The sequence below is a fragment of the Pseudorasbora parva genome, chromosome 16, assembly GCF_024679245.1.
Source record: "Pseudorasbora parva isolate DD20220531a chromosome 16, ASM2467924v1, whole genome shotgun sequence".
In the NCBI taxonomy this organism is placed as follows: Eukaryota; Metazoa; Chordata; class Actinopteri; order Cypriniformes; family Gobionidae; genus Pseudorasbora; species Pseudorasbora parva.
In genome coordinates this window covers 44,289,326-44,308,805 of record NC_090187.1, presented here as the reverse complement: position 1 = coordinate 44,308,805, position 19,480 = coordinate 44,289,326, and the positions used below count along the sequence as shown (strand labels likewise).

The window sequence follows — 19,480 nt, the reverse complement described above, 5'->3', positions numbered from 1 at the left end:
ATTTTTACTTTCTCAAAAAAACTCCTTCTGTGCGATTTATAAGATGTTTTCCTCATGGGGACCTAAAAATGTCCCCACAAGGACAAGGATTTCAGATATTGCCATCTTTGTGGGGACATTTTGTCCCCGTAACGTAGGGATTACCAGGCCACACACACACACACACACACACACACACACACACACACACACACACACACACACACACACACACACACACACACACACTCTCTCTCTCTCTCTCTCTCTCACCTCTCACTCTCACTTCTATCTATCCAGAAAACATTTCACCTCTGTAAAGCTGTATTAAACTTTTGAAATGGTTTTGTCAAGCTGACATTCAACGTTTATTTTGCCAATTCTTCTTGGTATTTGCAGCTTATTTTATGCAAGAGTAAATATAGAGCCATGAGCGCTGACAGTAAAGCAGAAGAGCAGAGGAAGAGGAAGAGAAGAGGATGAAGAGTGGAGGAAGAGCAGAGGAGGAAGAGGAAGAGCAGAGGAGGAAGAGCAGAGGAGGAAGAGGAGAGGAGGAAGAGGAAGAGAAGAGGATGAAGAGTGGAGGAAGAGCAGAGGAGGAAGAGGAAGAGCAGAGGAGGAAGAGGAAGAGAAGAGAAGGAAGAGCAGAGGAGGAAGAGGAAGAGTAGAAGAAGAGCAGAGGAGGAAGAGTAGAGGAGGAGCAGAGGAGGAAGAGGAAGAAGAATAAGAGATGAGGAGGAAGAAGAGCAGCAGAGGAGGAAGGGGAAGAGATGAGGAGGAAGAGTAGAGGAGAAAGAGATGAGGAGGAACAGCAAAAGAGGAAGAGATGAGGAGCAAGAGTGGAGGAAGAGCAGAGGAGGAAGAGCAGAGGAGGAAGAGGAAGAGAAGAGGATGAAGAGTGGAGGAAGAGCAGAGGAGGAAGAGGAAGAGCAGAGGAGGAAGAGGAAGAGAAGAGAAGGAAGAGCAGAGGAGGAAGAGGAAGAGTAGAAGAAGAGCAGAGGAGGAAGAGTAGAGGAGGAGCAGAGGAGGAAGAGGAAGAAGAATAAGAGATGAGGAGGAAGAAGAGCAGCAGAGGAGGAAGGGGAAGAGATGAGGAGGAAGAGTAGAGGAGAAAGAGATGAGGAGGAAGAGCAAAAGAGGCAGAGATGAGGAGGAAGAGGAAGAGCAGAGGAGGAAGAGGAAGAGATGAGGAGGGAGAGGAAGAGATGAGGAGCAAGAGTAGACGAGGAAGAGGAAGAGCAGATGAGAAAGAGGAAGAGCAGAGGAGGGAGAGATGAGGAGGAAGAGATGAGGAGGAAGAGCAGAGGAGGAAGAGGAAGAGCAGAGGAGGAAGAGAAAGAGTAGAGGAGGAAGAGCAGAGGAGGAAGAGGAAGAGCAGAGGAGGAAGAGCAGAGGAGGTGGAAGAAGAAGAGCTGGGGAGGAAGAGGAAGAGATGAGGAGGAAGAGCAGAGGAGGAAGAGGAAGAGCAGAGGAGGAAGAGGAAGAGCAGAGGAGGAAGAGAAGAGGAGGTGGAAGAAGAGCAGAGGAAGAGGAAGAGCAGAGAAAGAAGAGGAAGAGTAGAGGAGGAAGAGGAAGAGCAGAGGAGGATGAGATGAGGAGGAAGAGGAAGAGATGAGGAGGAAGAGGAAGAGATTAGGAGGAAAAGGAAGAGCAGCAGAGGAAGAAGAGGAAGAGTAAAGGAGGAAGAGCAGAGGAGGAAGAGGAAGAGCAGAGGAGGAAGAGGAAGAGCAGAGGAGGAAGAGGAAGAGCAGAGGAGGAAGAGGAAGAGTAGATGAGGAAGAGGAAGAGCAGAGGAAGAGCAGATGAGGAAGAGGAAGAGCAGAGGAGGAAGAGGAAGAGTAGAGGAGAAAGAGATGAGGAAGAGCAGAAGAGAAAGAGCAGAGGAGGAAGAGGAAGAGCAGAGGAAGAGCAGAGGAGGAAGAAGAAGAGCAGTGGAGGAAGAGGAAGAGCAGAGGAGGAAGAGTAGAGGAGGAAGAGGAAGAGCAGAGGAGGAAGAGGAAGAGCAGAGGAGGAAGAGGAAGAGCAGAGGAGGAAGAGGAAGAGCAGAGGAGGAAGAGCAGAGGAGGAAGAGCAGAGGAGGAAGAGAAAGAGCAGAGGAGGAAGAAGAAGAGATGACGAGGAAGAGGAAGAGCAGAGGAAGAGTAGAGGAGGAAGAGATGAGGAGGAAGAGCAGAGGAGGAAGAGCAGAGGAGGAAGAGGAAGAGCAGAGAAAGAGCAGAGGAGGAAGAGGAAGAGTAGAGGAGGAAGAGTAGAGAAAGAGCAGAGGAGGAAGAGGAAGAGTAGAGGAGGAAGAGTAGAGGAGGAAGAGGAAGAGCAGAGGAAAAGTAGAGGAGGAAGATGAAGAGCAGAGGAGGAAGAGATGAGGAGGAAGAGGAAGAGCAGAGGAGGAAGAGCAGAGGAGGAAGAGATGAGGAGGAAGAGCAGAGGAGGAAGAGATGAGGAGGAAGAGGAAGAGTAGAGGAGGAAGAGTAGAGTAGGAAGAGATGAGGAGGAAGAGCAGAGGAAGAGCAGAGGAGGAAGAGGAAGAGATGAGGAGGAAGAGCAGAGGAGGAAGAGATGGTGAGGAAGAGCAGAGGAGGAAGAGCAGAGGAGGAAGAGGAAGATCAGAGGAGGAAGAGGAAGAGCAGAGGAGGAAGAGGAAGAGCAGAGGAGGAAGAGCAGAGGAGGAAGAGGAAGAGCAGAGGAGGAAGAGATGGTGAGGAAGAGCAGAGGAGGAAGAGGAAGAGCAGAGGAGGAAGAAGAAGAGATGACGAGGAAGAGCAGAGGAGGAAGAGGAAGAGTAGAGGAGGAAGAGGAAGAGCAGAGGAGGAAGAGGAAGAGCAGAGGAGGAAGAGGAAGAGATGAGGAGGAAGAGCAGAGGAGGAAGAGGAAGAGCAGAGGAGGAAGAGATGGTGGGGAAGAGCAGAGGAGGAAGAGGAAGAGCAGAGGAGGAAGAAGAAGAGATGACGAGGAAGAGCAGAGGAGGAAGAGGAAGAGTAGAGGAGGAAGAGGAAGAGTAGAGGAGGAAGAGCAGAGGAGGAAGAGGAAGAGTAGAGGAGGAAGAGCAGAGGAAGAGTAGAGGAGGAAGAGGAAGAGCAGAGGAGGAAGAGCAGAGGAGGAAGAGGAAGAGTAGAGGAGGAAGAGGAAGAGCAGAGGAAGAGTAGAGGAGGAAGAGGAAGAGCAGAGGAAGAGTAGATGAGGAAGAGGAAGAGCAGAGGAGGAAGAGGAAGAACAGAGGAGGAAGAGCAGAGGAGGAAGAGGAAGAGCAGAGGAGGAAGAGGAAGAGCAGAGGAGGAAGAGGAAGAGCAGAGGAGGAAGAGCAGAGGAGGAAGAGGAAGAACAGAGGAGGAAGAGGAAGAACAGAGGAGGAAGAGCAGATGAGGAAGAGGAAGAGCAGAGGAGGAAGAGCAGAGGAGGAAGAGCAGAGGAGGAAGAGGAAGAACAGAGGAGGAAGAGGAAGAACAGAGGAGGAAGAGCAGATGAGGAAGAGGAAGAGCAGAGGAGGAAGAGGAAGAGCAGAGGAGGAAGAGCAGAGGAGGAAGAGGAAGAGCAGAGGAGGAAGAGCAGAGGAAGAGGAAGAGCAGATGAGGAAGAGGAAGAGCAGAGGAGGAAGAGCAGATGAGGAAGAGGAAGAGCAGAGGAGGAAGAGCAGAGGAGGAAGAGCAGATGAGGAAGAGGAAGAGCAGAGGATGAAGAGCAGAGGAAGAGGAAGAGCAGAGGAGGAAGAGCAGAGGAAGAGGAAGAGCAGAGGAGGAAGAGCAGAGGAAGAGGAAGAGTAGAGGAGGAAGAGCAGAGGAAGAGGAAGAGCAGAGGAGGAAGAGCAGAGGAGGAAGAGGAAGAGCAGAGGAGGAAGAGCAGAGGAGGAAGAGCAGAGGAGGAAGAGCAGATGAGGAAGAGGAAGAGTAGAGGAGGAAGAGCAGAGGAGGAAGAGCAGATGAGGAAGAGGAAGAGCAGAGGAGGAAGAGCAGAGGAAGAGGAAGAGCAGAGGAAGAGGAAGAGCAGAGGAGGAAGAGCAGAGGAGGAAGAGGAAGAGCAGAGGAGGAAGAGCAGATGAGGAAGAGGAAGAGCAGAGGAGGAAGAGCAGATGAGGAAGAGGAAGAGCAGAGGAGGAAGAGCAGAGGAGGAAGAGCATCATTTAAAGTATCATAAAATAAATACCAAATATTTAAAATTGTAATTATATATCACAATATTTTAAAAAAAATCTGTATTTTTTTAATCAAATAAATACTTGATGAGCAGAAGAAACTTAAATAATGTGTCCAAACCTTTGGCCTGTCCTGTACATGTCGGACGCTCTGGGGGTCAGCAGATAAACATCACATTCTCATCATTAGGTGAACTATCCCTTTAAAACCATTATCTCAGTTAACACACGACACACGCTAATGCTCCAGAAGAAGAAACGCGAGAGGAGAATGAAGAGGAGGCGAGCTGGTCTACAGGACTGTGCTTTATTTAGAGTCTAAGCAGAATATAACCATCTAGAGCTACAGAGATCATGAGCAGGGAGGAAAACCCAGACTATCTACAGCTCTGATCCACACACACACACAACACGAGCCGAGGCTTCAGTCTCTTCAAGTAAACGTGACTCTGTCAAAGATTCCACAGACATTTCATTGCAATTCAAAAGAGATTGTGTGTAAATGAGTCAACAGAAGATTAGAAAAGCATAACAGAATTGCAGAAAAAGAGTTTAGGAAGCTGTGAATGTTGAATGGAAACGTACTTTGTGTCCGGCTGCTCATGTCAGTTTGGTCCAAACTATATTTACATTAATGCATTTGGCAGGCGCTTTTATCTTAAGCGACTTACATTGCATTTTAAGGTACATATTTTTTACATTTCTGTGATTTCTTGACAGAAACTAAACTAACACCCCCTTTCATCAGAGCTTATTCAAACACATCTCAAAGGAATAGTTCACTCGTAAAATCATCACACTCACTTTATTTCTTTAAGGTTTGAATATTCTTAGGAATGTTCAATTTGTGTTCCAATTAAGAAATTGCAGGAATAGCATATTTGGAACATTTCGTTTTTGGAACGTTTAATTGGAACATTCAATTTCAGCAATCTTTCCTTATTTTTTAAGTGCTTTATTTTTAAAAATTGTGTGTGTGTGTGTGTGTGTGTGTGTGTGTGTGTGTGTGTGTGTGTGTGTGTGTGTGTGTGTGTGTGTGTGTGTGTGTCAGTACATGTGCACACGTTTCATTTTACACTCGAAAAATCATCACACTCACTTTATTACTTTAAGGTTTGAATATTCTTTGGAATGTTCCATTTGTGTTCCAATTAAGAAATTGCAGGGAAAAAAATATTTGGAACATAGAACATTCCATTTCAGCAATCTTATTTGCAGGAATAACATATTTGGAACATTCTGTTTTTGGAACATGTTTAATTGGAACATTCCATTTCAGCAAACTTTCCTTATTGTTTTAAGTGCTTAATTGAAACTTTTTTTTGTGTGCTTGTCTTTACATGTGCACATGTTTCCTTTTACACTCGGAAAATCATCACACTAACTTTATTACTTTTACGGTTTGAATATTTCTTGGAATGTGCCATTTGTGTTCCAATTAAGAAATTGCAGGGAAAAAAATATTTGGAACATAGAACATTCCATTTCAGCAATCTTTCCTTATTTTTTTAAGTACTTTATTGATTTTTTGTGTGTGTCGGTACATGTGCACATGTTTTATTTTAATAGTTTTATTTTCAACACATGGATTTGGTACGTTCCATTATTTGGTACATGATTAATTGGATCTGTTGCGTTGTTTTTATAAACATGTTTAATTAGCACGTTTCATTTCAGCTCATTTATTTGGATTTTTTTGTGTGTGTGTGTGGGGGGGCGGTTTTGGAACTACACAATAAATGATTTGTGTAGTTGTGAAAACGTGCATTCTTATTTTTTTAAATACTTTATTGGAACATGCTTTGTGTCAGTACATGTTTCATTTTACATTTTTAATTTTCAACTCACGTATTTGGAACGTTTCCCTGTTTGGTAAATTATTCATTGGATTTGTTGTGTTATTTTGAAGAACATGTTTCATTAGTGCATGTTTTATTTCAGCTCATTGATTTGGAACATTTCATTTTTGGGGACATGGTTTTGGAACTACACAATTAATACTCTGAGTAAAGTTGTGAAAAAATGAAAACATGCATTTGAAACTTTTTTCATTGAAACACGTTTCATTTCAGTCTATGTAGGTGCATTTTTAATTTTTAATTGTCAACCCATGGATTTGAAACGTTTCACAAAACACGTTTCATTCCAACACATATATTTGGAATGTTTCATTGTTTGGTACATGGTTAATTGAGTTATTTTTAAGAATGTTTCATTAGTGCATGTTTTATTTCAGCTCATTGATTTGGAACATTTCATTTTTGTGGACATGGTTTTGGAACTACACAATTAATACTTTGAGTGTAATTGTGGGAAATTGGAACGTGTTTCATTTCAGTCAACGTATTTGGAACATCTCATGGTTTTGTGTTTTATTGGAATGTTTCATTTCAGCATATGGATTTGGGATTTATGTTTGTTTCATGGATTTGGAACATGTTCCTTTAGGATGATATCCTCATTACTATTCGTCAGGACTGTTTTGAAGCCTCATTGGCTGTAAAGGCCCAGCATATGAACGTAGGTCAATGATCATGAGCAGATGAACCAAAACACAAACAACCAGCACATTCAAAACCTCCTCACAGTTCATTTCATCCGAGGAAACAGGGCACATAAAAATAAGACATGAACACAATAATGAGAATACAGTTTCAAGGCAAATATCTGGTATCAAATGGTTCTTCCAAAAGAAGAAAAAACATTATTTTTTGGTTACAGAAGCACGGTTGCAGTGGATGAATATTGAGCCTCAAACATTATTCTCTAATGTACCGTAAACATGACAAGACTCTTAATGTTCTAGCGCTCCAGGGAGGAAGTGATGTCATGACATCTCACTCCAATTAAAACTTAATCACATTATTCAGTCATTCTCAACAAAATAAAACTAATTCAAGCAAAGAAAAACAAGCATTTGCCATTGTTATTATAAAGTTCAATGTAATATTAGAGCCTCAACGACACAAGAAATATCTTTTCTAGAATACGCCTCATAAATAATTTTTATAGCTTTCTTCTCTTAAACTCAGTGAAATATATTAATTATTAAGTGTTTCTATTCCCAATTGCTTTATTCCCACTAGTAGTAATGTAACAATTTTGAAAATTATATCAGCGAAAATTAAAGGCAGCACACAAATACTTCTGAATGATAAATAATAGTTTATGGTAATGAAGTACAAAAAATGAAATAAGGACAAATAACAAATAATGAGGTATTAAGTCCAAAATCATATACATTTGACTAAAGTACTGGCATGGTGTAAAAATACTTTAAGTAACATATGACTGCTATCACATCATGGTCTGAGAATCTAATTTTTTGCATTGCAGTTATGAGAATTTGAGTAAGAACTGACATGAAACTAAAGCAAAATCTCATAATTCCTCATTTATTTCGGTGCAATATGACACAGACATGAGCCACTGATTGAAACACTAATGCTTGTTCCCTGCACACTTGAACTCCTAGTGGACAATCTCGCTGCTATTCATTCGCACATCCATTATCTCTGAATAAGCTCATGTAAATGCCAACGTACTCCTGGAAGGGTAGAAAAGCTCATCTAGATTCGCTCAGTACTGAACCTGGAATGAATACAGAAAAATCTGTCAAAATGACCAGGAAGCAAAGTTGAAAGTTACCCAATGCCCGTCCTAATCAAAAGCCCTGTCCCTTAATCATAGCCACACCCCAATAAACCAGCCCTGCCCTGATAAAAACAGCCCCGCCCCTAACCCTGCCCTGATAAAACAGACCCGCCCCTAACCACACCCTGACAAAACAGCCCGCCCCTAACCCTGCCCTGATAAAACACACCCGCCCCTAACCACACCCTGATAAAACAGACCCGCCCCTACCACACCCTGATAAAACAGCCCCGCCCCTAACCACACCCTGATAAAACATCCCCACCCCTAACCCCACCCTGATAAAACAGCCCTGCCCCTAACCCCACCCTGATATAACAGCCCCGCCCCTTACCCCACCATGATAAAACAGCCCTGCCCCTAACCCCATCCTGATAAAACAGCCCTGCCCCTAACCACACCCTGATAAAACAGCCCCGCCCCTAACCCCACCCTGATAAAACAGCCCCGCCCTCACCCCTAGCCTCGCCCTGATATAACAGCCCTGCCCATAACCCCGCACTGAAAAAACAGCTCGCCCCTTCACCCTAACCCCAACCTGATAAGCAGCCCTGCCCCTTCACCCTAACCCCACCCTGATAAAACAGCCCTGCCCCTAACCCCACCATGATAAAACAGCCCCGCCCCTAACCACACCCTGATATAAAAGCCCCGCCTCTAACCCCGCCCTGATAAAACAGCCCCACCTCTAACCCCACCTTGATAAAACAGCCCCGCCCCTAACCCCACCCTGATAAAACAGCACCGCCCCTAACCCCACCCTGATAAAACAGCCCCGCCCCTAACCCCACCCTGATAAAACAGCTCCACCCCTAACCCCACCCTGATAAAACAGCTCCACCCCTAACCCCACCCTGATAAACAGCCCCGCCCCTAACCACACCCTGATAAAACAGCCCCACCTCTAACCCCATATGATAAAAAATGCCCGCCCCTAGCCTCGCCCTGATAAAACAGCCCCTCCCATAACCCCGCCCTGAAAAAACAGCTCGCCCCTTCACCCTAACCCCAACCTGATAAGCAGCCCTGCCCCTTCACCCTAACCCCACCCTGATAAAACAGCCCTGCCCCTAACCCCACCATGATAAAACAGCCCCGCCCCTAACCACACCCTGATATAAAAGCCCCGCCTCTAACCCCGCCCTGATAAAACAGCCCCACCTCTAACCCCACCTTGATAAAACAGCCCCGCCCCTAACCCCACCCTGATAAAACAGCACCGCCCCTAACCCCACCCTGATAAAACAGCCCCGCCCCTAACCCCACCCTGATAAAACAGCTCCACCCCTAACCCCACCCTGATAAAACAGCTCCACCCCTAACCCCACCCTGATAAACAGCCCCGCCCCTAACCACACCCTGATAAAACAGCCCCACCTCTAACCCCATATGATAAAAAATGCCCGCCCCTAGCCTCGCCCTGATAAAACAGCCCCTCCCATAACCCCGCCCTGAAAAAACAGCCCGCCCCTTCACCCTAACCCCACCCTGTGCTGAGATCTATTCCGCCTACATTAACACCACGCTGGACGAAGCTAAGCTAACGGAGCAAAGTCTCTCGTGTTTGCTATCTATCTTGATTTCTAAAACATGAAAGAATAAAAAACAATTGCCTTTTTTTGCTTTGAATGGTAACGTTATCCTCAGACATGATTGAACATTATCAGGCGGCTTCAAACCGTGCTCTCTGATGCCTCAAACGCTGAGAAACAACGGCGAGATCCGAGAGGATCCACTAACCATGACATCATCGACATTGATGCCCTGAGCGGATCCACAAACCATGACATCATCGACACTGATGCCCCGAGAGGATCCACAAACCATGACATCATCGACACTGATGCCCTGAGCGGATCCACAAACCATGACATCATCGACACTGATGCCCCGAGAGGATCCACAAACCATGACATCATCGACACTGATGCCCCGAGAGGATCCACAAACCATGACATCATCGACACTGATGCCCTGAGCGGATCCACAAACCATGACATCATCGACACTGATGCCCCGAGAGGATCCACAAACCATGACATCATCGACACTGATGCCCCGAGAGGATCCACAAACCATGACATCATCGACACTGATGCCCTGAGAGGATCCACAAACCATGACATCATCGACACTGATGCCCCGAGGGGATCCACAAACCATGACATCATCGACACTGATGCCCCGAGAGGATCCACAAACCATGACATCATCGACACTGATGCCCCGAGAGGATCCACAAACCATGACATCATCGACACTGATGCCCCGAGAGGATCCACAAACCATGACATCATCGACACTGATGCCCTGAGAGGATCCACAAACCATGACATCATTGACACTGATGCCCCGAGAGGATCCACAAACCATGACATCATCGACACTGATGCCCCGAGAGGATCCACAAACTATGACATCATCGACACTGATGCCCCGAGAGGATCCACTAACCATGACATCATCGACACTGATGCCCCGAGAGGATCCACAAACTATGACATCATCGACACTGATGCCCCGAGAGGATCCACTAACCATGACATCATCGACACTGATGCCCCGAGAGGATCCACAAACTATGACATCATCGACACTGATGCCCTGAGAGGATCCACAAACCATGACATCATCGACACTGATGCCCCGAGAGGATCCACAAACTATGACATCATCGACACTGATGCCCCGAGAGGATCCACAAACTATGACATCATCGACACTGATGCCCCGAGAGGATCCACTAACCATGACATCATCGACACTGATGCCCTGAGAGGATAAAGATCTGTGGCCTTTCAGGCTCTGTGTCTGCATGCTTTCCCAAACGCTCTCCTTTCACAAATGTAAAACTATTACACAAGGAGCATTCATTTTCCCCCTGTCTAATAAGGTTCCTTTAATTATTTCTTGACTTTTAGTCAATTACATTTGACTTCCTTCTCTTGACAATCAGCTATTTTCGGGGACGATAGAGCCCTGCGGGCATCCGCTGGAAATGGAGCGTTTCTGCACTGCAAAAAATGTTCTTCTTATTTAGTTATTTTGTCTTGTTTTTAGTCTAAATATCTAAATATTCTTAAATCAAGATGCATTTACTAGATAAGTAATATGATATAAGATATTTTTGCTTATTTTCTAGGAGAAAAAAATCAAAATGAAGTGACTTTTTGCTTAAAACAGGCAAAATGATCTGCCAATGGGGTGAGAAAAATAATCTTATTTCTGTTTGAGACGGAAACAAGCAAAAATATCATGTTACTTATCTAGTAAATGCATCTTGTTTTAAGAATATTTTGATATTTAGACTAAAAACAAGACAAAATTACTGAGTAAGAAGAGCATTTGTTGTAGTGTTGCTCTCTCGCGGCCTCTTAATGACAGAAATACGATTGAACCGAAGCGACACACAAACACACACTCGATACTGATGAACTGGACCTCATAGGTTTAGTGTTCTTCACTTGTAACAGCGTTGGCACTGAGACAGAGAAAATAAATCCTCCTGATTCTGAGGGCGTTTATGCTTTTCTTACTTAGTATTTTTGTCTTGTTTCTGAGCACGGCTGCTGGAGCGATTGGTTATTAACGGAGTGTTGAGGAGCTGAGCACGGCTGCTGGAGCGATTGGTTATTAACGGAGTGTTGAGGAGCTGAGCACGGCTGCTGGAGCGATTGGTTATTAACGTTACTGTAGTGAAGCAGAGCAGGACCGAGTGTTGAGGAGCTGAGCACGGCCGCTGGAGCGATTGGTTATTAACGTTACTGTAGTGAAGCAGAGCAGGACCGAGTGTTGAGGAGCTGAGCACGGCCGCTGGAGCGATTGGTTATTAACGTTACTGTAGTGAAGCAGAGCAGGAGCGAGTGTTGAGGAGCTGAGCACGGCCGCTGGAGCGATTGGTTATTAACGTTACTGTAGTGAAGCAGAGCAGGAGCGAGTGTTGAGGAGCTGAGCACGGCCGCTAGAGCGATTGGTTATTAATGTTACTGTAGTGAAGCAGAGCAGGAGCGAGTGTTGAGGAGCTGAGCACGGCCGCTGGAGCGATTGGTTATTAATGTTACTGTAGTGAAGCAGAGCAGGAGCGAGTGTTGAGGAGCTGAGCACGGCCGCTGGAGCGATTGGTTATTAACGTTACTGTAGTGAAGCAGAGCAGGAGTGAGTGTTGAGGAGCTGAGCACGGCTGCTGGAGCGATTGGTTATTAACGTTACTGTAGTGAAGCAGAGCAGGAGCGAGTGTTGAGGAGCTGAGCACGGCCGCTGGAGCGATTGGTTATTAGCGTTACTGTAGTGAAGCAGAGCAGGACCGAGTGTTGAGGAGCTGAGCACGGCCGCTAGAGCGATTGGTTATTAATGTTACTGTAGTGAAGCAGAGCAGGAGCGAGTGTTGAGGAGCTGAGCACGGCCGCTGGAGCGATTGGTTATTAACGTTACTGTAGTGAAGCAGAGCAGGACCGAGTGTTGAGGAGCTGAGCACGGCCGCTGGAGCGATTGGTTATTAACGTTACTGTAGTGAAGCAGAGCAGGACCGAGTGTTGAGGAGCTGAGCACGGCCGCTGGAGCGATTGGTTATTAACCTTACTGTAGTGAAGCAGAGCAGGAGCGAGTGTTGAGGAGCTGAGCACGGCCGCTGGAGCGATTGGTTATTAACGTTACTGTAGTGAAGCAGAGCAGGACCGAGTGTTGAGGAGCTGAGCACGGCCGCTGGAGCGATTGGTTATTAACGTTACTGTAGTGAAGCAGAGCAGGACCGAGTGTTGAGGAGCTGAGCACGGCCGCTGGAGCGATTGGTTATTAACGTTACTGTAGTGAAGCAGAGCAGGACCGAGTGTTGAGGAGCTGAGCACGGCCGCTGGAGCGATTGGTTATTAACGTTACTGTAGTGAAGCAGAGCAGGAGCGAGTGTTGAGGAGCTGAGCACGGCCGCTGGAGCGATTGGTTATTAACGTTACTGTAGTGAAGCAGAGCAGGAGCGAGTGTTGAGGAGCTGAGCACGGCTGCTGGAGCGATTGGTTATTAACGTTACTGTAGTGAAGCAGAGCAGGACCGAGTGTTGAGGAGCTGAGCACGGCTGCTGGAGCGATTGGTTATTAACGTTACTGTAGTGAAGCAGAGCAGGGCCGAGTGTTGAGGAGCTGAGCACGGCCGCTGGAGCGATTGGTTATTAATGTTACTGTAGTGAAGCAGAGCAGGAGCGAGTGTTGAGGAGCTGAGCACGGCCGCTGGAGCGATTGGTTATTAACGTTACTGTAGTGAAGCAGAGCAGGACCGAGTGTTGAGGAGCTGAGCACGGCCGCTGGAGCGATTGGTTATTAATGTTACTGTAGTGAAGCAGAGCAGGAGCGAGTGTTGAGGAGCTGAGCACGGCCGCTGGAGCGATTGGTTATTAATGTTACTGTAGTGAAGCAGAGCAGGAGCGAGTGTTGAGGAGCTGAGCACGGCCGCTGGAGCGATTGGTTATTAACGTTACTGTAGTGAAGCAGAGCAGGACCGAGTGTTGAGGAGCTGAGCACGGCCGCTGGAGCGATTGGTTATTAATGTTACTGCAGTGAAGCAGAGCAGGACCGAGTGTTGAGGAGCTGAGCACGGCCGCTGGAGCGATTGGTTATTAACGTTACTGTAGTGAAGCAGAGCAGGAGCGAGTGTTGTGGAGCTGAGCACGGCCGCTGGAGCGATTGGTTATTAACGTTACTGTAGTGAAGCAGAGCAGGAGCGAGTGTTGAGGAGCTGAGCACGGCCGCTGGAGCGATTGGTTATTAACGTTACTGTAGTGAAGCAGAGCAGGAGCGAGTGTTGAGGAGCTGAGCACGGCTGCTGGAGCGATTGGTTACACAAACACACGGCTCGTGACCATCGGGACTTTTATTATGACGGGACGGGACACAGTCGCCGGGCGCCTGCACTGATCCGCTCTTCCGGTTATGATTATGAGGTAATGCAGCTCTGTTTATCATATTAGATACATTTAAGTGTGTTGAAAATGATGTTGACGTTCCTCCGTGCGTTCACTTGTTCACACTGCTAAGAGTAAAGCGCTCCTGCCAAATAAAAGCCCAAACCGAGGGTAGCGCAGATATAACGAGATTGACAGGCGACTCCCTCAAACGCTATGCTGACACGTCCCGGTCCTCAGTTCAAATAGCAATTTTCTCACAATTTACAAATAGTTGGAAACATTTGGGATATTGTAGGTACTCAACTGAACAAAATATATAACACTGGCCTAGTGGAAAAAAAATCTCACAATGAAGAGAGTTTTTGCTTAAAATAAGGAAAATAATCTGCTAATGAGGTAAGAAAAATAATCTTAATTCAAACAGATAACAAGATTATTTTTCCCATTGGAAGATTATTTTGATTATTTTAAGCAAAAACTCTCTTCATTTTGAGTTATTTTTCCCCTAAAACAAGACAAAAACTTTTGCTTATGTAGTAAATGCTTCTTAATGTAAGAATTTTTAGATATTTGGACTTAAAACAGGACAAAAACACTACGTAAGAAAAGCATTTTTTGCAGTGTGCACTTTCACAAGCCCTTCACCTTCCAGCGAACTCAATCTCCAGCTCTAACTCCTCAGAGGAACAGCGTGTTGATTTAACACTGATGCGTTTAGCATGTCCGACAGATATATGGCACTTTAACCTCTCTCTAAAACCGCATCCTTACTCTAGGAGACACGAGCAGTGTGAAACGAGACGGATGATATGTACTGTGCTTTAACAAACTATTTCAGTGCTTCAGAATAATCTGTGCTTCGTTGAACACAAGCAGGCGTTTCAGCAAAATGAAAACGGTGCATTTACTGTATTCTTACTCTGTCTGCTTTCCAGTAGAAGCATTTAAACATTCATAAGATGCAAAAACAAAACAAGAACAAATATCTGCTAATGGGGTCAAAAATAAACATCACTTTTTTCACCACACAGACACACATTTGTTCTTGTTTTAAGCCCTGCACATGACATGCGGACAAAAAATATATATATATATCATGCCCACAATTTTTAAGACTTTTTGGTAACACTTTACAATACGGGTGCACTAATATGCATTAATTCATGCTTAACTAATGCACAGATAATCATGAGTTAATGTAAGACTCATAAAGAACTAACCCATTTATTAATGATTATCAGCAACTAATGAAGATTTGACATGCTTAATAGATTAAATAATATGTAAATTGTTATTATGTATTAATTCCTTAATAACATTTTATATTAACTAATAATATAAATGAATGTGTTAATTACCACAACGGGTCAAAGCCGTGCATTTCAGCTTCCAGTCGTCTGCTTTAATTAATCATCAGCTAATGATTTATAAAGGTATCATTATGTTCTGACTTTACTTGTTGAGGCACATGACTATTAACTAACTTATTAAGTAATATGTAATTATGGTTTTGTGTTTTGAATTAATTTTGAATTAGTTAATAATGATGTGCCTCAACAAGTAAAGTCAGAACATAATGATACCTTTATAAATCATTAGCTGATGATTAATTAAAGCAGACGACTGGAAGCTGAAATGCACGGCCCGTTGTGGTAATTAACACATTCATTTATATTATTGGTTAATATAATATGTTATTAAGGAATTAATACATTTAACTAATAGCAATTCACATTTTATTTAATCTATTGATGATGTAGAATCTTCAGTTGCTGATGCAATAATAATTAATAAATGGGTTAGTTCACCATTATTAATACATTAACTCCTGATTATCTGTGCATTAATTAAGCATGAATTAATTCATATTAGTGCACCCGTAAAGTGTTACCGACTTTTTTTTTCTTCGTTTTATTAAACTGTACGTGCAATATAATCATCAGTTCACTTGATTTAGTAAATCATGGACATGTACTAATTCATTCCCTCATTTTGATTCAACTAAAACAACAGATTAATTATTATGATTTAGTAAAACGAGAGAACAAATACTTATTTTGACTTAATCTCTTTAATAATTCTGCTTCTCTAGTGAATGCATCTTGATTTAAGAATGTTTACATATTTTCACTGGAAAATAAAATGCATATTAGCATTTTTTTTGTTTTTTGTTTTTTGTGAAATTTCATTTGGCACTTCTTAAACCTCCTCTTAAAAATGAATCTAAAGCTTTTGCTTCAGTTTCACGAAGGACAGGTCATGATAAATCCACGAGTTTCTCCCTCGCATGAAACACATTGGCAGGTTTTTGACTATAACTAGTGCAAATTGTTATGATTAAGAAATGTTTTCCAGCAAGCGGCTTCATCAGCATAGGATAGAGGAAATAAAACTATACGGTCAGACAAAAAAACATTCAGCATCATGCAGCAAAATGATTCTAGAGTGACCAAATGAGACGCACATGGGCAGGCCGTTACCTCGTCATATCTGTATAAAGACGGACAGACTGATATCAGCGCTCGAGGGCAGGCAGCGTGGCACAATTGCATGGTTTTGGTCCTTTGGGATCCTAGAGGGAACGTCCTTTTTAAAGGATAAAAGCAACGTCTCATTTGCTGGCATGAAGGTTACGAGGTCAGGTTTGGTCGTCGACACCCAGATTTCTCTCCTCAATCTAAGTCGCACATGACTAGATAAAGACCTGCCCATTGAGAAACGTTTATGAACTCACAGAAAGACCAACTTTGAGATGGAAGAATGAAGATAGTGTTGATTTCTTAATATCTCCACACGGATGAGGGAGAAAGATCAAATCTTGAGGTAAATAACTGACGTTTTTAAGGCCTGATCATCATCAACCGGCTGAGAAACTGCACTAAAACATCACTTAATTCAAAGGGAAAACAAGATTTTTTCCTTATTTTAAAGTGCCCCCGTTATACAATATTTAAAAAAGTCCCAGTGTTGTCTTGGAGACTCTTACAACAGGTTCACATGCATCCATGATCAAAAAACACTAAGATACATGACACGTCATCTCATTTCTCAATCAGTCCGAAACGGTTAATTTGAAGATTCTCTAAGCCCCGCCTCTCTGAGAGCTGCTCTGCTGTGATTGGTCAGAAAGCAAGCGCTCATAATCATATCTGAATCTCAGCTCTTGACAGGTGATACGAACATAACGATGGCGTGGGTTTTACCGTATCAAAAACGAGGGAATTTTTTTTTATATCGCGCACACAATTTAGTGAAAGAGGGAACAAATTATATTGCGTGCACACTTTAGTAAAACAATTGAACAAATTATTATATTGCGCACACGATTTATTGAAACAATGGAACAAATTATTATATCACGCACAAAATTTAATGAAACGATGGAACAAATTATTATATCGCGCAAACGATTTAGTGAAATGAAGGAAAAAATATTATATTGTGCACATGATTTAGTGAAACAATGGAACAAAATATTATATTGCGCACACGATTTAGTGAAACAATGGAACAAAATATTATATTGCGCACACAATTTAGTGAAACAATGGAACAAAATATTATATTGCGCACACGATTTAGTGAAACAATGGAACAAAATATTATATTGCGCACACAATTTAGTGAAACAATGGAACAAATTATTATATTGCGCACACGATTTAGTAAAACAATGGAACAAATTATTATATTGTGGACATGATTTAGTAAAACTATGAAACAAATTATTATATTGCACACACGATTTAGTGAAACAATGGAACAAATTATTATATTGCGCACATGATTTAGTGAAACAAGGGAACAAATTATTATATTGCGCACACGATTTAATAAAACAATGGAACAAATTATTATATTGCGCACATGATTTAGTGAAACAAGGGAACAAATTATTATATTGCGCACACGATTTAATAAAACAATGGAACAAATTATTATATTGCGCACACGATTTAGTGAAACAATGGAACAAAATATTATATTGCGCACATGATTTAGTGAAACAATGGAACAAATTATTATATTGCGCACACGATTTAGTGAAACAATGGAACAAAATATTATATTGCGCACATGATTTAGTGAAACAATGGAACAAATTATTATATTGCGCACACGATTTAGTAAAACAATGGAACAAATTATTATATTGCGCACATGATTTAGTGAAACGAGGGAAAACGGCGTCTCCTCCACATGAACAACACAAACCAAACTCTTCCAAACGACTACAGTTAGTGAGGGGGCGGGGCTAAGAGACGCTGAGCAGCCAATGAGGACAAGAGGCGGGTGTTATACAAATTAGCTACATTGTTACGTCGGTTTGTAACAGATTGGAATTACTGACGACTCGTTTCAGTTAAGAATCGCTTCTTTCTTTTTGGAGACTTTTTTGATCTGCACTTTGATATTATATTATATAGGTCATATTAGCATAATGGAGCACTTTAAGCATAAACTTAATATATTCCGTCATCTTGATTTAAGAATGTTTAGATACTTTTACGAAGAACATTTGAATGATATGATGAGTTGAGATGATTCGCTGATGAAATGAAGGTATTATATGCTGCTAATGATGATCGATGTGTGTTTGGTGCTTTGAGAAGCTTCGACAGACCAATAAACAGTTCATTAAGAGTGAAGGGGTATCAAAAACATCAGTGTTTCCTTTCGCGTAGCTTCGGTTCATTTGGCAGTTTCAGTAGCTATCGACCCTCCTCGTCTTCCTCCGCTTAGTGTCCTTAAAGTCCAAAAAAAACATGCGTCCGATCATCTGACTGTGGATTGTCGCTCGAACACAAAGGCTTCTGGGTCAGACAGACTTCCACACGTTTCTTCGTCCATTTTGGTCGCTCGTCTTCTTCCAAAATGGCGGAATGGAGAAAGAGCACAACATGATGAACGGTACTATCCAGCGGCCAAGGAAAGAGTTTGTTTTCATTTGTACATTTTCCTTCCCTTCTTTACAAGTTCAAGTATTATCTTCTCTAATAAAAATAAATAGAAAACATGAAAAATGAGCAACTCTACTCCTATATTCTACTTTTCTAATCTACGTCTCGGTGCAAGAAACGGCTACCAGAGCAAACCAGTCACGTGACCGTCTTTTTTTTACAGATTTACGTTCTTCTACTGTTAACATTAGTAATCATTTTACTCGCAGCTACAAGGTAAGAGTTTGTGTGATTTTTAAATATATATATATTTATATACTTTTAAAAAGCATGTAGTCCTTTGGTCCCTATTTTCTAAGGAATGACGCATGTAGATATTCCTGGATTCTCTTCCAGAGCGCAGATCACGCGAAACCAGTGTAGGCACGAAAACCAAAATGGCAGCAGGCTGGTGTGTGTGTGTGTGTGTGTGTGTGTGTGTGTGTGTGTGTGTGTGTGTGTGTGTAGAGATCAATGCATTTACATGAGGATTTCAAAACAGTTTTGTATATCTGCATGTGTGCATGTAAAGGCGAGAGTTTTCCGGACATCTCAGGAGATGTGCATCTGTGTGTGCGTTTGTATATATGCATGCTTTGAGCATAACGTGTTCATAAAGGTTTTTTTTTCTTCTTAATCTTGTCTAAAAAAAACAGCAGCAAAAAAGTTGGTCTCTGCAAAATGCAAAAAAGCATCCTGCAAATGCTGAAGCAAAAAAAAGAAAGAAGAAAGTTTGCAAAAAATTATTTTGTGTTCCAGTTTTTCCAGCTCTCAGTGATTTTCCCAGAAAATCCAGCGATCGCTCGCCTCCTGTGATATGTAGCGGAGCAAAAGTCTTTTGACTTGTGGAAATAAGTTGTTGTAGTCCTTCATCCTGACAGAGAGAAA

General features: G+C 43.0%; 1 protein-coding gene across 5 annotated transcripts in view; it reads right to left on the bottom strand.

Annotated features, from left to right (window-relative positions):
• celf6 (CUGBP Elav-like family member 6) overlaps positions 1–19,480 on the bottom strand; it is a 205,232-nt gene that overhangs the window by 41,076 nt on the left and 144,676 nt on the right. The window contains exon 13 of one of the 5 annotated variants that reach the window (XM_067419154.1): positions 17,280–19,466. The exons of the other annotated variants lie outside the window; for them this stretch is intronic. The gene's annotated coding sequence lies outside the window, so the exon portion shown is untranslated. Of the gene's footprint in view, positions 1–17,279; positions 19,467–19,480 lie in introns of those variants that run through there. 5 annotated transcript variants of the gene reach the window in all.